Source organism: Otolemur garnettii, unplaced genomic scaffold (assembly GCF_000181295.1).
Source record: "Otolemur garnettii isolate 467f Iridium unplaced genomic scaffold, OtoGar3 scaffold00021, whole genome shotgun sequence".
Classification (NCBI taxonomy): domain Eukaryota; kingdom Metazoa; phylum Chordata; class Mammalia; order Primates; family Galagidae; genus Otolemur; species Otolemur garnettii.
In genome coordinates this window covers 17,924,214-17,934,417 of record NW_003852416.1, presented here as the reverse complement: position 1 = coordinate 17,934,417, position 10,204 = coordinate 17,924,214, and positions in this window count along the sequence as shown.

The window sequence follows — 10,204 nt, the reverse complement described above, 5'->3', positions numbered from 1 at the left end:
GCCCACCACAACGCCCGGCTATTTTTTGGTTGCAGCCGTCATTGTTGTTTGGCAGGCTCGGGCTAGATTCCAACATGCCACCTTAGGTATATGTGGCTGGTGCCCTAGCCACCTGAGCCACAGGCACCGAGCCACAAACCAAAGCTTCTTATCTCCTTCTTTCCAAAAGTCATCTGTAGCATTCACACAGAAAAACTGCTTTGGACTGTCATTTGGAGGCTCCAGGGAATCTCCTGATCAGGCTTGCTCTGTGCCCCCAGAGGGAATCCAAGGGGGTTAGGGGATAGTGTGCTGGCATGATTCTATGAGAATTTTTGCAGCAAGGGAGGCTAGGGAAGAGAGGCTGCTGGGCTCCAACCCCCAGGGCAAGTGGTCCAGATGGACCTGGGGACAGGGTCAGTGACGGAAGTGTTGAGAGCCAGGCCCAGGGAGGCGTCTGGTGGTGTAATAGGCAGGGCCACCAACCATGGCTGTCAGCTTGTACCCTATATAAGGGTACTTGGCTAAAAGTCTGGCAGCTAGTGCCAAGCCTAGCACCCTGGTGTGGGGGATCCTCTCCCATATGGACCAGTGGTGGCTCAGGGGACATGTCTCTCCAGTCTCAGGAACATGCATTCTGTGGACAAGGCAAAGAGAGCCTATGTGGACAGAGTCTGTGCGTCTGTCCTGCAGTTCGCCCATTTTCCTCCTCCTCCAGTGGGCTGAGCCCGAGGTGTTAATGGAGGCAGGTGATCTGGTCCAGGACTCAAATTGCCACAGTCTCCCCAAGTTCCTTCTTTTGTTGAGGGTGAGGTTGCATGCCCCCTAAACCCTCTGCTGGTGGTCTCCAGAGCAGCAGCTAACTCTGAGACTCTGGGGAAGGGTCTGGATCCTGAAGGGTGGTGGTGGGGTAGCCAAGAGCAAGGTCTGACTCTGGCCCACCTCCCTGTTTCTGGCAGCCCCATTCCCCAGCTGCTCCCTGCAGTTAAAGGCCCTGCTTTTTAGTCTGGATTTGGGGGAAAATGGGCTTTGGGCAAATGAGTTAGGAATCCCAATCAAGCCATTTCCTAGCTGTGTGATTCTGGGCAAGGGACTTAAGCTTTTTGAGCCTGGTTTCCTCACCTGGGGTGGCTAACTTGTAGGGCTAATCAAGGATTAGATCAGCTAATTACTAAAAGGAGTAGAAGGTTGCTGAGCTAAGTGTGCTTCCACCCCCAACCCTTGTACCTCTCAGCTTCAGGTATCCAGGCGAATTCTCCCTGCCCCCTCCTGGACTCATCTCGCTTTCTGCAATTCTGTCATTAATATTTCATTTCTTTCTTTCTTTCTTTCTTTCTTTCTTTTTTTCTTTTTTTTGAGACAGAGCCTCAAGCTGTCCCCCTGGGTAGAGTGCTGTGTCATCACAGCTCACAGCAACCTCCAGCTCCTGGGCTTAAGTGATTCTCTTGCCTCAGCCTCCCAAGTAGATGGGACCACAGGCACCTGCCACAATGCCTGGCTATTTTTTGGTTGCAGCCATCATTGTTGTTTGGCGGGCCTGTGCTGGATTCGAACCCACCAGCTCAGGTGTATGTGGCTGGCACCCCAGCTGTTTGAGCCACAGGCGCCGAGCCAATATTTCATTTCTTTTAGCAAAGTCTTTTTTGTCTCTGGGACACTGCTAGTCACTATAGAAAAGAAACCTCTCCATGTTCCTTTATGCAGGGGATCCCTTAACTCCTTTTCTTTCTTTCTTTTTTTTTGTTTTTTTTTGAGACAGAGTTTCACTTATTAACCCTTAGTAGAGTACCATGATCACAGCTCACAGCAACCTCCAATTCCTTGGGCTTAGGTGATTCTCTTGCCTCTGCCTCCTGAGTAGCTGAGACTACAGGCGCCTGTTACAATGCCTGGCTATTTTTTGTTGTTGTTGCAGTTTGGCCGGGGCTGTTTCCCCAGCCCCGGCCAAACTATGGATGTACTATGGATGGTTCTTCCCCTTGGTATATGGGGCCGGCACCCTACTCATTGAGCCACAGGCACCGCCCCCTTAACTCCTTTTCTGAGAGCAGAGCCTCAGAAGCCAAAAGGGAAAAAGGGTATTATGGTATGAACTTGGGGCCCAGCAGTCTACTGAGGGCGCCATAGTGAAACTCTGTCTCAAAAAAACAAATAGACTTGGTGCCTGTGGCTCAAGGGACTAAGGCACCAGCCACATACACCTGAGCTGGCAGGTTCAAATCAAGCCTGGGCCTGCCAAACAATGATGGCTGCAACCAAAAAATAGTCCAGCGTTGTGGCAGGTGCCTGTAGTCCCAGCTACTTGGGAGGTGGAGGCAGGAGAATCACTTGAGCCCAGGAGTTTGAGGTTGCTGTGAGCTGTGATGCTAAAGCACTCTACCCAGGGTGATAGCTTGAGTCTCTGTCTCAAAAACAAACAAACAAAAACACTCTGGGTGGGAGGCAGAGACAAAGGAGGATTGCTTGAGGCCAGGAGTTCCAGACCAGCCTGAGCAACATAGTGAGACCCCAACTTTACGAAAATAGAAAAATTAGCCAAGTGTCCTAGCAGGTGCCTGTAGTCCCAGCTACTTGGGAGGCTGAGGCAGGAGGATTGCTGGAACCCAGAAGTCCGAGGTTGCTGTGAGCTATAATCATGCCCCTGCCCTCATGTGTGGGCAACAAAGCATCTCTCTCTCTCTCTCTCTCTCTCTCACACACACACACACACACACACACACGTCTCTATAAGGATTAAATGAGATAACTTGGTACAGGTAGGTAACGCCTTAACAATTTTCCCCTAGTCTGGCACAGTGAAGCCTGGTTGTTGGCTGTATCTGCACGTGTACTATGGATGGTTTTGGACACACACACCCATACAGAGTGTTGGACCAACACGATCACTGCAGGGAGCTGGAGCTCTTTCCCTCCTCCCTGCCCTGCTCTTGGTGGCTGCAGCTTCTGTGTTCTGCAGTGTTGGGAAAGGAAATTACAGAACAGATTGCAATTAAGGGGAATGAAGGGGGAGAGAGAGAGATAGAGGCCCTGAAATGCAGCTTGACTGAGCGCTAAACTGTGTTTTTGCCCGGAGCCAATCAGGAACCTCTGACAAGAGCCTTTCCCAATTACAAATGTAATTGCAGGAGGTGTGACTGGGGTGGCCCTAGGAGCCCTGGGAGCCCTGGGAGCCCTGGGAAGAGGGGGCTGCCAGCCCCTGCAGGAAGGCTTCTGGCCACTGCTTGGCTCATTTGTTGCCTTGAAAATCATGGGGAGGGAAGATGGTGGGCAGAAGTCTTGAGTGCCTGGAAGGCCTGGATTCTGGAGTTTCTTTTTTTTGAGATAGAGTCTCACTTTGTCACCCCCAATAGAGTGCTGTGTCATCACAGTTCACAGCAACCTTAAACTCTTGGGCTTAAGCAATTCTCTTGCCTCAGCCTCCCAAGTAGCTGGACTACAGGCACTGGCCACAATGCCCAGCTATTTTTTGGTTGCAGTTGTCATTGTTTTAGCTGGCTTGGGCTAGGTTCAAACTCGCCAGTCTCAGTATTTGTGGTCAGCGCCCTACCACTGAACTAGAGGTGCTGCCTACATTAGATCTCTTAAATCTCCCTACCGGCTCGGCGCCTATAGCTCAACCGGCTAAGGCGCCAGCCACCTACACCTAAGGTGGCGGGTTCGAATCCCTAGCCCGGACCCGCTAAACAACAATGATGGCTGCAACCAAAAAATAGCCGGGCGTTGTGGTGGGCGCCTGTAGTCCCAGCTACTTGGGAGGCAGAGGCAGGAGACTTGCTTGAGCCCAGGAGTTGAAGGTTGCTGTGAGCTGTAATGCCACGGCACTCTACCCAGGGGGACAGCTTGAGGTTCTGTCTCAAAAAAAAAAAAAAAAAAAAAACTCCCTACCATTTCAGTTTCACGTCACAGATGTAGAGGCAGGGCTGGAAGAGAGGAAGTAATTTGTTCAGGAGCACAGAACTGATTTATGGATGAGGAAGAATCAAACCTCTCTGACTCCAGAGAATACACTTTTTTTATTTTTTTGAGACAGAGTCTTACTTTGTTACCCTTGGTGGGTGCCCTGTGTCATAGCTCACAGCAACCTCAAACTCTTGTGTTCAAGCAATACGCCTTCCTCTGCTTCCAAGTAGCTGGGACTACAGGCACCAGCCACAGTGCCTAGCTAGTTTTGCTTTTTTTTTTTTTTGAGACAGAGTCTCACTCTGTTGCCCTTGGTAGAGTGCTGTGGCATCATAGCTCACAGCAACCTTAAACTCCTGGGCTCAAGTGATCATCTTGCCTCAGTTTTACTATTTTTTAGTAGAGTGGGTCTCGATCTTGCTCAGGCTGGTCTTAAACTCCTGAGCTTAATCAATCTACCCGCCTTGGCCTCCCAGAGTGCTAGGATTACAGGCGTGAGCTACCGTACCTGGCCTAGTTTTTCTATTTTTAGTAGAGATGGAACCTCACTCTTACTCAGGCTGGTCTTGAACTGCGGAGCTCAAGCAATCTATCTGCCTCAGCCTCCCAGAGTGCTAGGATTACAGGCATGATCCACTCTGCCCGGCCCACAGAATACACTTGCTGTTTGTTTAGCAGGCTCAGGCCGGGTTTGAACCCACCAGCCCCAGGTTTGAACCCACCACTGAATTATGGGTGCTGAGCCTACATTTTTTTTTTTTTGAGACAGTCTCACTTTGTTGCCCTTGGTAGAGTGCTGTGGCATCACAGCTCACAGCAACCTCCAACTCCTGAGTCTCCTGCCTCAGCCTCCAAAGTAGCTGAGCCCACAGGCGCCCGCCACAACGCCCAGCTATTTTTTGGTTGCAGCCGTCATTGTTGTTTTGGCGGGCCTGGGCTGGATTCAAATCCGCCACCTTAGGTGTATGTGGCTGGCGCCTTAGCCACTTGAGCCACAGGCGCCAAGCCTGAGCCTACATTTTTTAATTGTACTGCACTGCCCCTTTATTGAATAGGGAGTCTTGGGTAGAGTTTCCAGATTATTGAAACAAAACCAAAAATCCAGGATGGGCAGTTAAATTTGAATTGCAGAGGGCAGTGCCCGTGGCTCAGTGAGTCAGGCACCCGTCCCATACACTGAGGGTGGTGGTTCAAACCTGGCCCCAGCCAAACTGCAACAAAAAAAAGAAAAAAGAAAAAAAATTTGAATTGCAGGGCAGCACCTGTGGCTAAAGGAGTAGGGTGCCAGCCCCATATGCTGAACTGTGTCAAACTCAGCCCCGGGCAAAAAAAAAACTGCAAAAAAATAAATTGAATTGCAGATAATGAATTATTTTGAGTATTTTTTTTTTTTGAGACATAGCCTCAAGCTGTCCCCCTGGGTACAGTGCTATGGCATCACAGCTCACAGCAACCTCCAACTCTGTGGCCTCAAGTGAGTCTCCTGCCTTCGCCTCCCAAGTAGCTGGGACTACAGGCGCCTGCCACAACGCCCGGCTATTTTTTGGTTGCAGCCATCATTGTTGTTTGGCAGGCCCAGGCTGGATTCGAACCCGTCAGCTCAGGTGTATGTGCCTGGCACCTTAGCCACTTGAGCCACAGGCGCCGAGTCTGAAACTCAAGTTTAAATGAATATCCTATAATTTATCTGGCAGTCTTAGACCATCTTTCTCCTCCTGCCTCTAGTTCCCCTTTGCTTCTGCCAACAGCTCACCTTTCTTTTTTTTTTTTTTTTGAGACAGAGCCTCAAGCTGTCCCCCTGGGTAGTGCCATGGCTTCACTGCTCACAGCAACCTCCAACTCCTGGGCTCAAGTGAGTCTCCTGCCTCAGCCTCCCAAGTAGCTGGGACCACACGCGCCCGCCACAATGCCTGGCTATTTTTTGGTTGCAGCTATTATTGTTGTTTGGCAGGCCCGGGCTAGATTTGAACCCACCACCTTAGGTGTATGTGGCTGGTGCCTTAGCTGCTTGAGCCACAGGTGCCAAGCTGGCTCACCTTTCAAAGGCAGGCCTTTGGGGCCAGCTGTGCTGCTGTGTCTCTAGACTGCTGAAAGGGACAAGAATCTCTTCTGCTCTGGAGGGCAGAGCTGTGGACTGCTGCTCCTCTACTACCTACCGTGTGACTTTGGATGAGTCTTTCCTTGCACCCTATTTAAAATGAGGACTGTGGGGCTCGGCGCCTATAGCTCAACCGGCTAAGACGCCAGCCACGTACACCTAAGGTGGCAGGTTCGAATCCCCAGCCTGGGCCCGCCAAACAACAATGACGGCTGCAACCAAAAAATAGCCGGGCGTTGCGGGCGCCTGTGGTCCCAGCTACTTGGGAGGCGGAGGCAGGAGACTCGCTTGAGCCCAGGAGTTGGAGGTTGCTGTGAGCTTTAATACCACGGCACTCTACCCAGGGGGACAGCTTGAGGCTCTGTCTCAAAAAAAAAAAAAAAAAAATGAGGACTGTGGGCTGGGCATGGTGGCTCATAACTGTAATCCTAGCATGCTGGGAGGCCCAGGCATGTGGACTGCCTGAGCTCAGGAGTTCGAGACCAGCCTGAGCAAAAGCAAGACCCTATCTCTACTAAAAATAGAAAGAGTAGCCAGGTATGGTGGTGGGTGCCTGTAGTTCCAGGTATTTGGGAGGCTGAGACAGGAAGATCGCTTGAACCCAGGAATTGAGGTTGCTGTGAGCTATAATGACATCATGGCACTCTACCCAGGGCAACAGAGTGAGACTCTGTCTCAAAAATAAACAAACAAACAAACAAATGAAAATGAATAAAATGAAGACCCAGGAACAGATGCGGTGGCCCATGCCTGTAATCTTAACACTGGGAGGCGGAGGCATGTGAATTGCTGGAGTTTAGGAGTTCTAGAACAGTCTGAGCAAGAGTTAGACCTGTCTCTACTAAAAATAGAAAAACTAGCTGGGCATTGTGGCTGGTGCCTGTAGTCCTAGCTATTTGAGAAGCTGAAGCAAAAGGATCCCTTGAGCCTAAGAGTTTGATGTTGCTATGAGCTATGATGACGCCATTGCACTCAGCCTAGGGCAACAGAGTGAGACTCTATTTCAAAAATAAATAAATAGAATGAGGACTGGGGAGGCACCTGTGGCTCAAAGGAGTAGGGCACCAGGCCCATATGCCGGAGGTGGTGGGTTCAAACCCAGCTGCGGCCAAAAAGTAACCCAAAAAACGAATAGAATGAGGACCTGGGTGGTGTCTGTGACTCAGTGAGTAGGGCACCTGACCCATATACCGAGGGTGGTGGGTTCAAACATGGTCCCAGCAAAACTGCAACAAAAAAATAGCCAGGCATTGTGGTGGGTGCCTGTAGTCCCAGCTACTTGGGAGGCTGAGGCAAGAGAATCGCTTAAGCCCAGGAGTTGGAGGTTGCTGTGAGCTGTGTGACACCACAGCACTCTACTGAGGGCGATAAAGTAAGACTGTCTCTACAAAAAAAAATAAAAAAATAAAATGAGGACCCAAGGCTCAGCCTCGTGGCTTACATCTGTAATCACAGCACTCTGGGAGGCCAAGGCAGATGGATTGCCTGAGCTCAAGAGTTCAAGACCAGCCTGAGCCAGAGTGAGATCTCATCTCTAAAAATAGCTGGACGTTGTATCGGGTGCCTATAGTCCCAGCTACTAGGGAGGCTAAAGCGAGAGAATCGTTTGAGCCCCAGTTTGAGGTTGCTGTGAGCTGTGATGCCTTGCTTGACATTCTATTGAGGGCAGGGCCACAAAGTGAGACTCTGTCTCAAAAATAAATAAATAAATAGGAACCCAGTGCTAGGTACAAGGTAATTGCAAGTTGCCCTGCAGGCCCTAACTTTTCTTTTCTTTCTTTCTTTCTTTTTTTTTTTTTTTTTGAGACAGAGCCTCAAGCTGTCACCCTGGGTAGAATACAATGGCATCACAGCTCACAGCAACCTCCAACTCCCGGGCTTACGCGATTCTCTTGCCTCAGCCTCCCAAGTAGCTGGTACCATAGGCGCCAGTCACAATGCCCAGCTATTTTTTTGTTGTAGTTGTCATTGTTGTTTGGCAGGCCTGGGCTGGATTTGAACCTGCCAGCTCAGTTGTATGTGGCTAGCACCTTAGCTGCTTGAGCTACAGGTGCCCAGCCAGGCCCTAACTTTTCTAATTATGTCTTCTCTCTTTTTTCTGTCTTTGGGGTTGGACATGTGCAAAGGACAGAACACAATCTATGGTTGTGTTGCTTTGAGAACAGGGAACCCCAGGGAAGCACTATGGCTAGAGGAGACCCCTGGGGATGAGGAGGGGAGGCTAAGCAAAAGGGAAAGGAGGGGGGAAGGAGCCTGGAGGATGAGACTGCTGGGCAAGAGGCCAGCATTCTCAGAGGTGGCAGCTTGCTGAGCGTTCACTCCAGGGTCCACCTGCACTTAACAGCTCTAGGATTTCTGGCAAATTCCTTAACTGAGGCAAATGCCTCCATTTCCTCCACTGCAAAGTGGGACTAAAGCTGCCCCATGATGTATGTCAAGTGCCTGGCATGTAGGAGGGGCTTAATAAAGGGCTACTATTAGGTTATTATTGTTATATTATATATACCCTTCTAAAAAAAATCTTGAGGAAAGCTAACCTCTAAAAGGACAAACACATTTCAGGCCCTCTCTGAGCTTCAGCAAAGAACACAACACATTCCAGCTTGCTTTCATTTCAGCTAAATTTTATTTGTCGGATTTTTGACAGACATCTAAATTATACATTGAGTTTTCCACATGACCAAACACCGCGTCCCTTCCTTTGATTATCATTTTCAAAAGGGATTATAAAAAAAGAACCTTTAGATGGATCAGACTGAACCCTCAAACCACATGGAGTGCAGAGCTAAAAATAAAAGGAAGTAAGAACTGGTCCCTGAGAAGGAAAGGAAAGAGAAATCAAAGCAAAATCTGACGGGAATCGAGGGATGAGTCCTGGTGAGGGTGACATGGTGTCACCCTCTAGGCCAGGCCGGATAAGGAGTGGCCAACAGTGAGGGTGGGGTGCAGAGTGGCATAAAAATAGCCACTACTTTAGTCCAGAGGGGAAAAAAGAAATTTGTCAAAAGCCAGGAGAGAGAAGTGGAGATGGAGGGAGGGAGGGAGAGTGGGAGGGGGCAGGACTATGTCCTCTCAGCAGTCGTGGGAGCTGTGTACTCCTTTAACCCTGGCACATTTCTAACCGCCAGCATAATCGCTGACTTTCAGCTGTGCACCGACATGTTCCCCTGCTCAGCCCACATCAATGACACCCTTGTTTCCATAGAAACCAAGGGAGAGTGAAGGGGAAAGGGTGTATTGCACTGGGCGCGGAGAATCCAGCCAAAAGCAGCCGCACAGGGTAGGTTGGGAGGAGGGGAGGACTCAAGTTTTTCCCACAACTGGCTTGAGGACATGTCAAGGGCCTGTCCCAGGCCTTTCCTGCCCTCTGGCCCCCAACCCTCTCCCCAGCACATCCAGATGGGATGGTAAGGGCAAAGTCTCACTGAGACTCACTGGGGGAGGTGAAGGGAAAAGGGTATCTCCTTTCTACTTTCAAATTCTTGGCCACAGGGGGCGGAGACCAGACTAGGGAGAGGAAAAGGGACTTTAAACGCATTTTGTTTTCACAAATGGGATCTTTCAAACTCCTGTGTTTTCCAGGATTCTCTCATCTATCCCCTGAGCCTGGGGAGGGGTCACTAAGGCTCAGAGGGAAGATGAAAGTGTGTGACGTCCACATGTCTGTGTTTCTGCAGCTGAGAAGTAGATCTGAACATTTAGAGGCCCTTATCAGAGGAGGACAAGTGGCTTCTGCTAGCTCAGGCCTTGGGAGGGCTCTTTAAAATAGTTCCTGAAGTTGGTGGTAAAAGAATGAAAATATTTTACAGACAATCCACTGCCAGAGTCAAAGTTCTCTATTGCAGTATTCCAAAACTGCAGACCTCAAAGAGGGCATTTTGTCCCCAGATAACATCTCGGATGCCCTATAGGGAAGGAAAAACAATTTTCAAGGACTGGAGCCACATTTATTTCCAGCCCTGCAGAAGGGGATTTCTTTTTTTTTTTTTTTTTTTTTTTTACAGTTTTGGGTTGGGGCTGGGTTTGAATCCACCACCTCCAGCATATGGGGCCAGCGCCCTACTCCTTTGAGCCACAGATGCTGCCCCAGAAGGGGGATTTCTGACTCCTTATCATCCTGTGTTGTCTCTGTTCAAAGCGAGAGAGGAGCTTGGGAGAGCCAGAGGTCTGTGGAGGAGGCTGCAGGGAACAACTAGTTCTGTGGTTTAAAAGACCTCACTTTCTTTT